Consider the following 17,157-nt stretch of genomic DNA (forward strand, 5'->3'; position numbering starts at 1 on the left):
TCCAGGAAATAAAGTCTTCTAGGAAATAAAAGGGGTTTTAAGTTTACCACTCCTGATCTCTACAAACAATAGGTATGCAGCTTATCAAACCTGTAATTAATTCACAGTTGGAAGTGCCTCCAGGATAGAAACTTGACTGCAGGAGAAGCAGCGCTAACAAAGCAAAGGGGGAAAAAAAAATCTCCTGTTTTCTATCAGAGCAATTAATCTTGAAAATTTTCTTTGCCTGTGAGGAGATTGGCAAAGACAGCTGTTGCTTCATCCTGGAAATCAGCCCAAAAAAGGTCTGCATAAAAAGATCTCGCAGTGATTTCATTGTAAGCAGTAAGTTTAGCAGCAGCTTTCTGGATTTTCCTTTATTCTGCTGTAAGATTCAGGTGTGCTGGCATGTATTCATAGAAGGAAATGAGCAAGCCAGCAACTTGGCTTGCTGGCCATTAGCATTAGCTTCTGGATGAGCTTACACAATTGTTCAGTTGAATGATCTCAGAGTAAGGCTGACACCTTCACTTTGGTGATATCCAGCCTGTCAGCACATGTTTTTCTTGTCCAGCCAGCTTGTGAGCAGCCATGTACAGTGTCTGGTCAAGCCTGAGAAGGAATAAAACATAACCTCCCTTGGATAAACTTTAGGCTTCCCCTGATTGCTGTTACAGAGACCCTCTTTTGTCAGCTGCTCTCCTGGAGGACTTTTTCAAATTCATTTCCCCTGTTCACCTTCTTCAGAAAGGTTATGTTAACACAAGCTTCTCCCTGCAGAGTCTTGTCTCTTTTAGGCACTTCGATTAAGAATCTTCAGCAAATCTCAAATTTTTGAAGAATTCATATACAAGGATGCAATTCACCTTCTTTTTATGTATTGCTAGCTCTGTTTTTGTTCCTGGGAAACTTGGGAAAGAGAAGAGAGGAAAGGAAGGCAGTTGAGGAGGTTGCCAGTGGTTAAATTTTTGCAGTGGGTTAATTCTTGCTAAGACGGGGTATATGGCTTGTGTCAGGTGACTGGGCATATGACTTGTACTCTGCCTGATGGGTTTTCTGGTTCTGGATGTTTTTGCAGGCTGGATTAACTTCTGTGACCTGTTTTTTCAGGGTGAACATAAATGTGATTCAGACAATATTAGACCTAATCAGGATTAGCTCCTTTGTTATTTTGCCTATGAGGATGACTGAGGTGACAGTTTACTGTTCCATAGGTAGGAGAAAACACTGCAGGGTAAATTTACACACAATTTAACCCAGCTGCTTTTCCCAGCAATGCAGAAATTTGTCTTTTATTCCAGTCTGCAGTGTGCACATTCAGGCAGCATGCAGAAGAAAATGAGATGTAATCTCCCATCTTTGCCCTTGCAAAACATTCGTGCTCCTGTGGAATATTTGGGTCTCAATGGATAGACATTAATTGCATTGGAGGGTTGGAAAAAACATCCTAATATCTTGATGATCTATTAAATAATTTGAAGACTCTTCTAAAATGAAGCACTAACATTTCATCAGTCTATTCAGGACCTGGAGAATGGTCTTCTCTACGAAATAGTGTGAAAGGGCCTTAGCAATGTATCTCAATTTAACCAGACAAGCATTATTTGTCTAGGGTTTTTCACACAGCTCTACTATTGGGTTCTTTCATCACAGTAATGCTTCCTAAGATTACTGTGTTGTTTTATACCTTCTGAAGGAAATGCAAGAGCTTAGAGTTTTGTTTTCAGCACCTCCCACAATACTTCTCACTGTTTTCTATACACTGAATGTGTCTGCTTGCAAATGTGTCCATCAGCATCTATTCAGAGTATGAGTAACAGCACTGGACTTGAAGGCTGCACTTCTGTCAGCACTTAGAAGACTGAGATGAGAACTGGAGTCTCGCTTTAAAAGATACAGTGGAGAAATGCACAGCAGTTTAAAGCCCAGGTGGTTAGACTCGGAAGTTTCTCACCCCAAATTGTCATTGGTTCAAACATTTTAAAATTAGTTAAATAGTAGATGCTATATATCGTACAAAATCTCAGCAAAGGGCAGCATTCTGTCCTCGCACAAAAGTAATCCCAGTGTATTGCAGGAAACAAAAGGCAGTGTTTTGAGTGAGAGGATTTCACCTCTGTCTTTCTTCTGGTAATGAATTAAGGTGAGCTTCTGGGAGACAGAAAGGTGATAATGGAGAAAGAATTCAAATAGCTGTTTTGCCTCTGATCTATGGAGCTTGGAAGTAAATCCTACTGCCAAACACTTGAAACTAACCCCCAACATAAAAAATGGAATCTGTTCTTTTCTGCATCTTCACTGCTGTTCTCCACACAGTTTGCAAAGACGGTTGAAGTACAGACACATATCCAGTGTAAGCAAGTTTCATTTATAATTCTACTGTAATGGGCATTTTACTTAGAAACACCAGTTTTCAGCTTATAATTTCCATTTAAAGTTACATAAATGAAGGTTAATATCTGAGCTGGTCAATAAAGAGGGGTTTTCTTTTAGGTGGTTTTTGGCAACTTTTCACTCTAATTCTAGTGAGATTTTCTTCAACCTTCTCAGATTATTCTGTGGGGAACAACATTCATCCAGTCTTATCCTAGCAGGATATACTAGTGCAAAGTACAGATCTCTGTGGAGAATGAAGATCATTGCATGAGTTGGTCCTCTTTTCAGAGGCAAATATTTATGAAGAATAATATATTGCAGCATTCAAAGTAAACCTGTAGATTCCCTTTGCAGCACTACTGTCTGCAGTCGGTAGCAATTAAGATTTGCCCCATAGATTTTACATGTTCTCTACCTAAATATTTGTTCTGTACTAACAGCAAAATACCCTACACAGTGTTGCTCATGACTGACATTTTGAACACTAACTGTTGAAAGGCAGGGGGAAAAAAAGCTGGGCATCTGATGCATTCTGATCTTGAAAAGATATTTAATACCCTGAAAATGTTACTGAAAAATGTATTTCTGTTGGTTTAAGTAATGACCCTGCCAGGTGGGCTGGGAGCAGAGGGGACGGGGAAGGAGTGGCTGTTAACAGTAGCGTGCTATGTGAAGCATGCTGAAATTACCCTTAAAAGTCCAAACTGGGGATGAGGCTTGCTGCCAGAACTGGAGAGCTTTTCTTAAGGCTGCCCTGTGGCTTAGTAGAGACTTACACATCAGGACTGCCATGTAATCAGTGCTGAATTTGTCTGATATTTGATGCTGTAGCTTACAGTTGTTTTACTAGCAAATGCAGACTGTGTTTGCTTGTAGCTCTGTTGTACAGAGAGCCATGCAGGGTTTGAAAGGCATCTTTAAACCTTCTTCTTCAGTATTAAGCTCAAGCAGCCCTGTGCTAATAGAAGTGAAGCTGTGGTGGAAGTGAAATCGAGCTGCCCTAAGAAGTTTGTATGGTGTGTGACACAGTGCACAATGCAACACAGCAGTGGGAGAAGGGACACAGTCCTTAGCCAGCCTTGCTTCTACATCCCACCTGTATTTTATGTTACTTATTTCCTTCTCTCCTTGTTGCTGTCTCTTAATAAATAAATGGAAAGAAGCACAATCAGCCTTCACACAGTAGAATGTTTTGAAAAGGCTTGAGTGAGGTTTGCTACTGAAGGAGAGCTGCTAGACAATTCCTTCCTCTCAAAATGCCACTTTTCTGGGATTCCGTGGGAAATATGTGCTGTGTCCTATGTGATACTTTTTATCCGGCAGGGCTGGCCCCAGCTGTGGCTGAAACCCTTCTTTCACCCCTGGGATTTAATCATCAGTGTGAAATAGCAGCCTCCTTACATATTAAAAAAAAAAAAAAAAAGAAAAGAGTGTGGTTTGCATTAAGCCTTATTAAAACACAGAATTACTTCTAAGTGAATCATTAATACCTTTGTGAGACCAAAGCTCTGAGGTGAATTTGTGGAATGGGTATTTTCCCAAATTTCTGCTGCCTACTGTGACAAAGTCTTGAATACCAAGAGGATGGTAGAATGCTGACTTGTTTTAACTAGGGCCCTGCAGATCATTTTATTTTCACATCTAAATAGGGCTTTTGTGAGTTTTTATCATAATTGTAGATATTTGACTGTCTCAGTATGTCATGTGACTGCCTTTAAAATTTCTAAGTGCTGACACTTCAGCATTTCCACTTATGGGGGAAAATACACTTTACTTGGCTTTATCTTGCATTTCTTTTTTGTCTAATGTGTGATCTTAGCATCCTATTAAAATATATAGATAGAATAGGAAATTCCCAATAATTTTTTTTCATTATTAGTCCGAATTTTTCTCCCAGAAAACTGGGAAGTGATACGATGGATAGAGTTTAAAATTTAAAACAATTAAAAAGCATAAGAAAATAAAGACTAGCAGAAAAATATTTGGGTTTGGGCCCAAAGTACTCACAAATTTGAGTTACACTTGACTAATAGTTTCAACTAAATAAGTGCAGGATTTTTGAAATTGTGTGAGTACAACTTGTTCTCAGTAAAATGTAAATACTTTTCTTTCAAAATAACATTTCCATGTAAACACTGACCTAGCTCTAAGCAACAAAACCCAAAATACAATGATTTCAACAAGGAGTAAATAATCTAGAAAATAAACTAAATCATGTGATCTGAACAATATGCATTCAAAATTACAGGTTGACTGGAGCTGGAGGAAGCTTCAGTAACTTACTTAAGCTTATTTCCAATTTTTATTTTTAGTGGTCTCCAAATGTGAAAATTCGTTACACAATCATTCTGAAGGTTTGGCACCCCTGTTTTATTTAAAAAAACTCCTCAAACAAATAAACAGACAAAAGCCCCCCAAAATACATAATGACCCACAAGAGAGACCATCCAGGGAGAATTATTACAGAGGTGAGAGTGAAAAAGAGGGAGGGAGAGAAAGTACCCAGCCTCCATGTGACTCCAGCTCACCCCCATTTTAACTGGGAAATTTTCAAGGTTGCTTTGTGCTTCCATTTGAACTTCTCTGTAGAAGTGTCCTCTGTCACTTGAATGGCAGCATTATTGGTGGCACCGGGTTCTTCGCGGATAATGCACTTGCTGTGCTGCTTTTTGAAGCTATTTTCAAGTTAAACAAAGCATCTCCCCTGCCAGAAATGCAGATCACTCCGTGGCTTTCCTCAAACAGAAACTCCCAGGCGTCTCCTTGCAGGGAAGCGCCTGCCTTATAAACAAACACGGCCCGGGGAGGCTGGCCTGCTGGCTTGCAAAAATAACCTACACCGAGGCAGGGTAAATAGTTTACATCTCCTTCAGCCTCTGGGTTGTGTCACAGAGCTGCTGGTTGAAAGGAGAAAATCCACTGCAGCCTGAAACACGCATCTTTGGAATGGGAGGATAGAGAAGATGTGCTTTAGATGGGTTTTTGTGGAGGGAAAAAGGCTCTAAACCGGCATCCTGCAGACCACAGCTGGCAAAAGAGCATCACTGTGTCTGGCGTTGGCAAGAGGCATCAAAACAATACCCAGAGTAAAGTGTTTCAGACATTGTGTCCTAGGGCACATGCAAGAAAAGACTTGCTTCTAACTCATAACTTTAATAAACACAAAGTGCAAAAAACAAAATGAATGCAAACCATGGTAGTACAGTGTGTCACCTCTCCCTTAGTGCCTGATTGTAAGTGCTAATAGGCAAAGAAGAGTGAAAGATGCTTTAGAAATATTACTCCAAATGTATTTTGGAAGGATGAGTCCAGAAAATGATTCGGTATCATTGTATCTATGTTATGTGGGAGGAAACTTTGTGACTAGGTTTTGATGGCTTAAATGGGAGGAGAGGACACCTGCCCAAATTCTACCAGCCACCAGTTTTTCTTTCTTTACAGCCTAAATCGGATTATTTAGGTTTCAATTTCCATCATTTGTTTTTCTTTAACAATAATCTCTGCACCTTGGGGAACTCCCAGCACATGTGATTTGGGTCTAGAAGATGAAGAGGTCCCTCAACCAATGGGCTGCAAAATGAGGAGTGGGGAAACACCTGCACATCCCTGCTGGCAGAGGAATTTTGACAGGGGTGTTTCTTTTGGCAAGAACTGCTCCCTAGCTGGTGTTGCTGTGGAAGTGGAGTCCTTTGCTGATACCCTGATTGCTGCAGGGTGGGTTGAGAAGTTCACAAGCAGGGCTAACAGCTTGAGCACATTGTCCTCCATCTCTTCTCCTTGCATGAACCCCTGGACACCTGTTGTTGAGAGAAAGCTGAGCCTGTTAAAATCTATGGCTGGCTTTATTGAGGAGAGATTGGGTCCTACCTGTCAGACAGACCTGTGATGTCATCTGGAGGATTTTGGATATCCTCTGCTGGGATAAGTGGGAAGGAGTATTGTGCTGACTTTCTCATAGAAAAGGGTGAAAGGGACAGAAAGGAGTCACTGGCAGAATGATATGTGTCTGCTGTAGGGCAAATTAAGCAACAAATATCGGCATACAGGAAAACTTTGAAATTCTTCAGGGATAGGGAGAATATATTTCTAAAGGAAATTTTCTAATGCCTCTGTTCTTTAACAGATTCTTCCCCATTCCCCCCACATCTCTAAGATGTGTGATTTTTGGTTGTTTTTCAGTGGGCTGCCTTTTTCCCCCCCGCCCTTGTTCACATATTTTTATTTGACAGCTCTCTAAAAGAAGTATAAAAAAAAAAAAAAAAAAAAAAAAGAAGAAATCTGATTTTTTGAACTTCTGTGAGTAATACAACATACAGGTGGAGTAACATGATTATGCTCATTTCTTGTAAGCATGTTTGAAAAGCATGGGTTTTTTCACCCTTAATTTGGCAGTATTTTGAACTGTTCTTATACAATGATCTATATAAAGTACAGCTGTTCCTTGCTAGAAGTGTGCTGAGCCTCATTTTGCATAATTGTTACAGGCAGAAACTGAATTTACCTTTGGCAGAAGCAAATACTCCTGAGAGTGCTAAGAAGGAGAAACTTTGCAGGAAAAGGAAAAAAATGGTCTTAAAACACTTGATTAATATTATTGCTGAATCTGAAACCATTTTATACTAGTGAAGGAAACCAGAAATATGATGCTAGAATACTATTGTTCCTAATCATCTCTTTCTTAATGGGTGTGAGGTTTTTAAGTTTAGGTTAAGGTTTGGGTTCTTCCCAAGGCTCCTTAGTATTTCATGGGTTACAGAACAATGAATGTGAACCCAAGAGGGACCCTGTAAATCTATTGCAGTGCATGCTGCTCTTTATTTCACCTTAATTTTTAACATCATAACTCAATTTATTTTCAGTGGGAGCTAAGATACAGGAAAGAAGCAGGGGAATCACTTCACTACATAATTTTTTTAATTGACTTTCTCTAACTGACAGAGACAGGAAGAGGATTTCTCTGCAGGTAATATCTTTCCTTGAAATGCTAAACCCATTGCAGGTGATGGCAAAACTAAAAATGCTTGCAGTAAAGTGTGGAATTTCATTCTATAACTTTAGTGTTTTTGAAGGTTTGAAAATTTTAGATTGTTCCCTGTCCTAAAGTTGTACAAACAAAAATCACTGATTCCTTCCTGAAGCAGAGCAAGCTTTGGATTTGAGTCAGCCCAGTGGTAACTCACATCGATGGTACTGATGAGAAGAAGTAGGGTTGTTTCTATCCTGAATGTGTCACCTACTGAAACTGCAGCCAAGAGGATGTAGAATAAATGATGAAGTTGTAATTCTGTTGGTTTTGTGTTTAACTCTTCCTCTTTTTCTCCTTTCTTTAAATGCAGTTTCTTAGGTTTGTTGATTTATTACAATGACTTTCATATAAGAAATTTTATTGCTGAGTAAGAAAAATATGTAGTACAAGATTTATTTTTTTTTTTCTCTCAGAGTGTATTTTAGACAATTCTGAACATAAATTTATTAACCTTAGTCTTTCAAGTAGCTATTAAAAGGTTTGTTCTTACTTGTTTTAGGTGGCTAACATTTAGTGGAGAAGTTGTGTTCAGCCTACCAACACTTCTCCATCCCTAGTCTTGATGTGAGCTTCGTGTTTTTCTCACGTATGGAGGCAAGGTTTTAAGCTCCAGTTCTAAGCTAACTTACAAGACAAAGATAACGGAGAAATGATGACATTTCCTCCCCAGCAGTACTCCCTCTGACTTCTCTTGGTAGAGCCCAGCTGATGGAAAGCATGCCTTGTGGCTCTGCTCCTGGAGAGGCTCTTGCAGCCGTGCCTCACTGTTCCGTTTGGCAAACATCAGTCGTAGTTGCGGCTGAATTTCTGATTGCTGCTCCTGGGTCTGTGCCATGTGTGTTCCACATCCATGTTCAGCAGGCAAAGTAGGTGTTTCCAGTGTGGGGCCTGCAGTGTTCTAAAGAAACATTTTTTGGGTAAGATTAGTTAACTGTGGTGTATTTTATAGAAGAAAATAACTAAATCTGACATATTTTCTGATGTCATGCATGTTCAAGTGTTTACATTGATTTTTTTGCTGAATGTGTTACTAAATCTTTGAAATGTATTTCCTTGAGCATGGTAGTAATTTAGGGAGAAAAACATGAATTCTGTGTTAGAGGGAATCAAGTGCCCTTTTTGGAAGGGTTTTTCCACTGTCTGGACATACAGATAAATCTGGTTCTTTAACTCACAGAGACTGAACTTCTGTCCACCGGATTCTGTCCAAGGGGAAGTGACTTTGAAAAGGAAAGCGCTGTAGAAATACGAAATATTACATGTAGAAAAGTGTGGATGTCTATAATAATCACATTCATCTTTAAAAATGGTTTTTACTCTTTTCCTTCTTTATCTGACTGGAACTCAGTGATAATGGTTTTTCTATCTGGTATGGTCCCCCCTGGGGAAAGGACTTCAGCAAATCATTCCTCTATTGAAATACTGGGTAGAGAATTGATTTAGCAGTGGTGCATTAAAAGAACAGCAATAAGAAATACAAGCTGAGAGGGATAATTTCAGGTAACTTTATTATTTGGGTAAATAATAATCCTTGTGCTTATTTACAGAATATCCAAATACTTTTCCTTATTTCTTAGTTAAGGTTGATCAAACCAATAGTCAGGATGTAGCATGGAAACAAACTCTTATTTGTGAGACTTGACCACCAACACATTCTTTAAGAATTCTGGTATTTTATGGAAGAAAGCTTATATTTTTATATTCTTTTACCCTATATTTAGCATCTATTTCCTTTCATATTCTGATGGAAAATGTTGCACAATTCATGCATTTAGGTATGTTAGCAGTATTTGTAGTGAGCTACAGTGCATTACACTACTGAAGAAGTTTAATTTTACATCTTTACCTAGCTATAAAATACACTATTTTATACAAATGAGAAGTTGAAAGCTTGGGAAAATATTTTTCTTTCTCTCTGAAACTACACAGCATCTCAGCTTGAAACACATACTTGCTGTAGGCCCCTTGTTCTTATGCCTTGGAGTATTTTTAGAGATTGACTGGAGCTGAAAGAAATGAAACTTAGCTGGATGAAAATTTTAATCTCTTTTAAATAGATTAAAAAAAGAAAAGGGAAAGAAAAAATAATTTCAGTATTTTAAAACCATATTGGTGAGCATAACTACCTTCTTTCAAAGTGAAGTTTCTACAAGACTCACACTGTTGTATTTTGTTAGCATTAGTTAAAACTTCTTTTTGGTTTTTGCTAAAGTCAGAGTTTCTAATTCAATTTTAATGGGTTAATTGAAAAAAGAAATACATTAAAAAAGGAGAAAAATTAAGTCTTTAAAACACTTTGAATGAATTTGGTTGAGGAAAAATGAGAAAGAAGAGTGATTTGAAGAACAGAATAATAAAATATGGGAAACATTGTTTTATCATCATTATTTTATGATTATGTGCCTTATTTTATAATCAAATATATGTGAACAAAATGTTACACCACGGCCTTGTGTTCATTGTGCACATGAGAAAAATGGTTATGAGAACCACAGCTCTCATACTTACATTGCTTGTATTGACATTATCTTATTGAATTCTATTGAAATATTTTCAATTTTCAAATTAGTTCATTTCCACAGTGATTTGTTCAGTGGAACTAAGTCTGTGTTTCCTCAGTTTTGAGCCCTAACAGGTTAATATTTATTGATATATGTTGCATTTAGATAGAATATGTGTCTTCTATACATAATATATAAACAATATCTATTTGCTTGTTTATATTCCTTTTGAAATATCCCAGCCTGATGGAATTAAGCTGGTAGAAAGAGTATGGATGCATGGCTTGCCTTCCCCCAGTGCTTTTGCCTGCATTTTCTTTTCCTGGTGTCCATGTTTCTGGCAGTCTCTCATGGGTGTTTGTATTTTGAACAGCAGGCAAAAGAATCACTGGAAAATACAGCACTGTTTGGTCTGCTGTTTTCCTCTGAGCTAGCAACTCGCAGTACAACTGGTTTTATCATTTCAGGATTGTTATTAGCCTGTGTAGGATAGGCAGAAATCCTCTGGCTGCCTTTCTGTTCTGTACTGTGTTATCCTCTGCTGTGTTTCAAGGCCATTCAGGATAGTCTGGATGGAGCTGGGAAAGAGGGAATGTCTGCAGATGGCGTTCTTCTGTCAGTCTTGTAATAAAATTCTCATCTGCTGGGTAGAAATGGTTTTAAAAGAACAGAGTTACATCAGGGACTTGCAGATGGGCAAGGTGCATCATGGAGCATCTGGGACAAGGTGCCGTGGGTATTCATCACCTTGGGAAGAGGATCCACTTTTGGTTTCAGCATGTCATAGCCTCACTCTTTGGTTTTATTACTTAACAGGGTGCTTGAGTGTAGATCAGCTCTTTTTTTGGCTCCACAATGAAGCTGGGTGATGGCACATTGAAGTTTTTAAATTATTGTAGTGGCAAGGCTGCTCATGTTAACTGGGTCTGTGTGATGTTGCTGAAGACAAAAGGATTTTTCTAGGGAAGGGTAAAAGGCCATTGAAGGAGTGTGAAGAATTGCAGGTTCTGAAAAACACCTGCTTTAGGAATACTGTCCTCTTAATTCATGTGGGCTTGCCTGATTGCTGGGAGGAGTCACTCTTAGAAATCTATAAAATCCTGTTGGGAGAATGATCTCTTTTTTTATTGGAACAGACTCTCTCTCTCTCATAATCCATGTCATAGTCTTTAGGACATTACTAGCATGTGATGAAACTGAATATTTTTATTGAATCTATTGTGTAGTGCCAGCGGACCTGAGTAGGAGAAACGATACTGGAGAGAACATAAAAGGAGTTTCTCTTCTCTTTGGATGGGCGTAGGAGAGTTCAATATTACCAGAAAAACTGCTTTGAACAATGCTGATAAAGAAGAGGTTTAATGAGGCTGGGGCTGTTAGTGGAAAATTAGTCCGTATTAGGGTATTATTCCTCAGGGAGTGTTTATAATGCTGGCAGGAATGCGGGAAGAGGGGGCAGATCAGATTCCAGCACAACCTTGCAAGCTTTCAGCTGCTGATGCGTGGTGCACCTGTGTGTTCCCCTGTCTGACCTCAGAGCTGGCTCAAAAATCTCTGGCATCTGGAAGTGTGGGGAAAGATCAGGTTTTTAATTTTTGTGTGGGGAGGGGGAAAAAAAAATCCATCTTTCTTTTTTTTTTTAAGCTTAGAATGCCTTGTATTTTACACCTTTTTAAAGGATACTGGAAACTATTCAGTGGGTAGGCTTTTTTGTGGTTGGAGGTTGGGTTTTTTCTTTTAATTTTTTTAAGTTAGTATCTTAAAGATCGCATAGCGATATGTCCAAAGAGATGAATAATACTCAGTTAAAAAATCTGGTTGGTTGGCAAGACTCGAGAAATTAATTTCATACTTTTGCTTATCTCAGGAAGAATGTTCTCCTTAGCAAGTGCAGATTTCAACATGACAGCTTAGGCATTTATCTCATTTGTGGAGGTCTGGAATAGCATCTCATTTTCAAATTGTAGCGATGTGGAGATAAAATGTAAATACTGCCGTATGAAAATTGTAACCTTGTACACCATCACTGGGCACTGCTGTAGGAACTTGTAAATTGTAAGTGCATGTAATTGACATCGCTTGGATTTAACTGTTTTATAATTACACTTTGATTTGTATTTTTTTTATCAGACATGGTGGGGTGGTTAAGCTGTGCTGCTTATGAACTACCATGTGAGTAATTTCTTGGTATAAAATTGCACTTATTAAATGCACGGATTTTCTCTTTCGGAGTTTAAAAGTTGTTCGATTTGGCATCTGTAGCTTATTTCTTGCAGTCTACTTAATTGAATAGCTTCTCTGTTTATCTTAAAATGCAGATAAATGGCTTTCAGCGCAGTGTTTATAGCTTAATAGTTCCTGAAATGAGAGTCAACATTATCTCCTAGACTCTACTAGTCATAACTAATGATCCCTCTGCTTACACTGTTGGGCAAGCCCGGAGACACTGAACTCTGCAGAGAGCAAGGGCCCTGTGCAGTGGGAGGATAGTTTGTATGTGGTGGCGCCTGCTAGACAAGGCTTTCATGGCTCAGTAGTGTTAATTGGGAACCAAAACTTGTCCTTGGCCGCCTCTAACCTCCAACCTCCTGTTACTGAACTCTTCTAGGAATATGGACGCAAACCTGAGGGGGAGTTGGCAGCGCACCGTGTTCTCCCTTCCCTCATCTTTTAAGGTGGATAATGTCAGATTGCTCTAATATTTGCTTCAGTTTTGCCCATCAGAGCACATTTTGCAACACAAAGTCTTTGCAGAAATTCAGTGTATTTAAATGTTCCAATCACTGGCAGGCAGCCTAACAAAGGCATTGTGTTGAGGCCTGGAAGAGGATGAGAAAATAATTAGCTGGCAATTACTGTATTTTGTTCTAGGCCTTTTTATATCACATTTAAATTTGTTAAATGAAAGAAAGATGATTTTTTTTTTTACATTTTCCTGACCTTTGGTTTAGTTGTGAATGGAGAGTTGTAAGCTTTCCTTTTTAATAGAGTGAAGTGCATGCTCTGGGAAGAGAGAAGGGAAAGAAAGAAAGAGAAGTCAAGTGGATTTACCACCCATCAGTAATGCTTTATTATTATTACCCTGGGAACAAAAGTTCCTTGCTTATGCATCAAACTAAAATAATATGGGGAGGAATGATGGCTTATGGTGTTAGGGGTTAATATTCTTCTACCTTCTGTCAGCTTGTCAATATGACCTTTTCCTGAATTTTTTAACTTGCAAGAGGAGTATTTATTGGAAATTGCAGATGTAGGTGTTGTGAGGTGGATATCACCCTAGAAGTATTTCAGCCAGCACTATGTTCTGGTTTCAAACAGAAACCAGAACAATCTAGCAGGAAGAAGCAAACCAGGCAATCTAGCAGGAAGCTTTTGGTGGTTTGAGGTGAAGTTCTGCTAGCGATATACAAAACAGTCTGTATCCCCAATTTCTGTCTCCACAGCCATCTAGTCCACTGTTTTGAGAGATAATTAAATTTAAACATCTAGGTGTGTGACTGGTTGTATATGAAAGCTGTTCCTACTTAAAGACTCTTTATATCAGTCTTGTTTATGTTCCAGCTCCCATGCTTTTCATTGTTTTTCTGAGTTTTCAGGTTATCTCAGAAGTAGGATTTGAGCTTTGTGTTGGCAGAGCAGCAGGCTGGTACAGAGCACAGTCTGGGTAACACCACATGCACTGCAAAGGCCACAGGGTACCAAAAAAGCAAATTCAAAAGCTTTGAAGTCTCAAATTCAAATAAGTAGTTACAACTACTTACAACTCTTACTTAAAACTACTTAAAATTCTGAAGATGATTTTGGTGGACGTTGCCATGAGTGAGCTCCAGGAGACACAAGGCAGAATGAGCAGGATGCTCTCGGAGGGTTAAAAGAGAGGAATGTGATTGCTGCCAGGAGCACTGAGCAGTTTCTAGCAGGACCACGATTCAGCATTGTGTTGGCAGGAATTTAGACATCATCTGTCTCTTTCACTTGGTACATGTGGTCTTGATAGAGTTACAGGTAGTTCTCTAAACTAGGGATGAATCAGGAGCAGATCAGAGTATGGAGGAGGAAAAATTTAGCCATTGCCCCTGCTAGTATCAGATAGCTTTAAAAAAGCATGTATAAGGCTCCAAAAAGGAATTAGGTATTTGAAAAAAAAAAAAAAATAAAGCATGCAAATTTTTTGGAAGAGGAAATTGGAGGCAGTTTTTTTATTTTGATTTTTTGTTGTGTAAAGTCTTGTTTTTTACATTTTACTCTGTGGTCTTATCAAATATCTAAATGTCCTACTTGTTTTAGTCAGAATCTTGAAGAGTTAGCTCTTTATAAGAAACCAGTTGAAAGTTCATATAGATCCAGATAACTTATGAGCATTTTCTCATAGGAATAAAGCTCCTATTTCTTTGGAAATAATCCCATTGGTAAACAGCAGCTGCAATAAACCTTCCACCAAGAAATTTGATACGTAGTTCTGAGTGTGCAGATATCTCTTTTTTTCATCACCAGTTTCCAAACGTGGAATTAGATTAGGGAATGATGGAGCAGAAGCTGAAGTATCATTTCGTAGAGAAGAACATTTCAGTACAAATGCTGGGAGTGTATTGTGACTGTAATGTGTGATGTTTACAGGTCAATATCAGAAAGAAACATTAGTAACAGCATCTGTTGCTCACCTCTGACAGCTACTTGCTACCATGGAAATTATAGATGTTATATGGAGGAAGTGTGGTATATTATGACCAAATTATCTGTAATAAATCCTGATTACCAGATTAAGTTAACTAAATTCTTTCAAGTATCTGAAATATTAATCTGTGTGGTTTTGTTTTTAAATAATACTGCTTTGTTTTATATAAATATGTGTGGATCACAGTTACAGGGAATTTTGACAGTGGTTAGCCAGCTTGTGCAGCAAATGTCAGGATCATAAAATGCTCTCAATGGCTGTGTACTCTACCTTGAAATGAAAATCTTGCTATTGTTCCTTGATGGGACCAAATTTTGATGCTGTGATGCAGTTTATGAAGTCTTCTGTCTTTTTTGGTTTGTTTGGTTTTAGTTTTAGGTTTGTTTTTTTCTGTTTTTTTGGGGTTTTTTTTGGGGTGTGGTTTTGGGCTTTTTTTTTTGGCTGTTGTTTCTTGGGGTTTTTTTTGTTTTGTGTTTTGGTTTTGTGGGAGTTTTCTGGGGTTTTTTTGTAATGTGCTATGATAAAGCCTATGTATCCTGATAGCAACTTGACAACCACTTTTCTGGATCCTTCTCTGAAAAATAAAAATAATCCCAAATTGCTGGTTGCATGCCATTTCTTTTCATAGTCTGTTCTCAGTTGGCATTTTTTATACCATAAGAAGCCTAAAACCCCATGGAAACCTCCTTGTGATTGCTCTCATAGACAAATATGTATTGGACTGGGTAAATGAGGGCCAGGCCACTGTGGTGTATCCTGTATCACAAGTAGCCCCACTTTAAAGGGAGGTGAGGAGCAGAAGGCTCCAGCTTCAGTGTGCGTTTTATATACTGACCTTGGAAGGCATTGCCAACCATCTGGAACGAGTTAGAAACTCTGTATTGCTCGGGATCTTTGTTTTATTTGTAATTCCAGGATTTTCTTTGCCTTTTGCCTTTTTACTGTCACATCCTATGTAGCCTGAGTACCCCTCTGCGCCGGGCTGGAATAATATTGTTTGCCAGCTTACAATCAAAGCGAGCGCAGAGGGAAACAGCTGAGCCGTATTAAGCAGAGGCAGCCGGGGCTGCATTTCTTTGCTGCTGAATAACACGCCACAGGTGCAGGATTAGCCCGGCCTACGGTGCTGTGTTTGCTTAGCAGAGCCACCCTCTGCCTCCTCACATGACTCCTCATCCTGGGGGAATCTGGCAGCGCTCTGCGTAAGTAGAAAGCTTCAGCTTTTCAGCTCACAAAGGACTTGTGCTTCCCCCACCTCGTCTTTCCCTTTTTCTTCTTTTTTCTTTCTTTTATATTCTTTATAATTTTTTTTATTTTTTTAAGCCTGGCTTGAGCAGAACACTTATGAGGCTGGGGGAAAAAAAAGTAAAGAAGTGAAGTTTGGTAGGTTCTTCATAAAGGTCAGAGAGGGACTGAAGAAAGAGCAGTGTTGCTGGGGTGCTGGCAAGATGTGGGGCAGCAAGGAGCCAGCTGCTCGTGGTGCACAGGGTCTTGTGTTTGCAGCTTTGGCTCCTGCAGGGACACATTTACACACTCACACACACACACACACTGGAGATTTCCTATTCATTGGCTTGGACTGGGGGTCAGGCTTTGTACAGTGTCAGGAGGCTGATGCAAGCCTTTAGGTGCACTTTGGTTGGTGTAGATTGAAGGAGGAAGGTGGTAGATTTACAGAGAAAATACTGCAGATAAAACAAAAGGCTTCCTGTTACTCTTTTTGGTGAGGATTGAGGAAAAAGAGACTTTTAGAACTAGTACTTGGAAGTCAGCCTGATCTTGAACTTAAAAGGATGTTTCACTTTTTCTTTTTTATATTAACCTTTGGATTTGAAGTTAATTTAAAAATAAGGGTTTTGGCAGTAATAGGCTAATTCTGGTGCCAGGTTTGCATTGTGGGCCTGAATTTCAGAGCTGGGACTGGTTTTAGCCTTAGTGATTGTCACCCTTCTGTCTAACTTTGGTGATAGATAGTGCTTGTGTATGTCAGTAATGCTTATTAAAATGCTGCATCTGTTCTATACATTTTAAACGCTGGTTAATTGGAGAAATAGTCAAATAATAAAACCACATGTACTTCTTCTCCTACTCATTCATATGTTCGTATTTTTTCTCCTACTGGCTGGACACTGGAAAAAAAAGGTTTTACATTTGATGAGAATTGTGGAGCAATCTATAGAGAATGAAAGAAAGGTTGACATTTATCTCTTGAAAACTTTTGGTCAAGGAGAAGAGCACATGGGATGTGAGCTTGCCAAGGGTATTTGCAGTGCACATTTCTTAGGTTTTGAGGTTGTGTGTAAAGTGTAGTTGTGAAGAAACATGTGTATGACATTGGGAAAAAAGCAAAGCAAGCAAACTCAGTGGGGCTGAGCGTTGGTTCCTCCTCTTGCAGAGGCCTGAGTGGGTCGGCAAGCATGGGAGCCTGTTGGTGGGCACTGGATGATGGGCTGGTGGCACTGTCACTGGCATGGGTGGCACACACTCCCTCCCTGCCCAGACATGATCTCTGGAGCATTCAGAGAGGGAAGTGCTTTTAGGCTGCTCAAACACTTCTGGAAAACCATAGCGCTTATGTCTGCGGTCAAAATTTGCTATTG

General features: G+C 39.1%; 1 protein-coding gene across 8 annotated transcripts in view; it reads left to right on the forward strand.

The window, feature by feature from the left end:
• BMPR1B (bone morphogenetic protein receptor type 1B) overlaps positions 1–17,157 on the forward strand; it is a 231,235-nt gene that overhangs the window by 174,664 nt on the left and 39,414 nt on the right. Inside the window, exon 1 of one of the 8 annotated variants that reach the window (XM_074540943.1) lies at positions 15,550–15,759. The exons of the other annotated variants lie outside the window; for them this stretch is intronic. The gene's annotated coding sequence lies outside the window, so the exon portion shown is untranslated. Of the gene's footprint in view, positions 1–15,549; positions 15,760–17,157 lie in introns of those variants that run through there. 8 annotated transcript variants of the gene reach the window in all.

The sequence above is a fragment of the Zonotrichia albicollis genome, chromosome 5 (assembly GCF_047830755.1).
Source record: "Zonotrichia albicollis isolate bZonAlb1 chromosome 5, bZonAlb1.hap1, whole genome shotgun sequence".
NCBI classification, from domain to species: domain Eukaryota; kingdom Metazoa; phylum Chordata; class Aves; order Passeriformes; family Passerellidae; genus Zonotrichia; species Zonotrichia albicollis.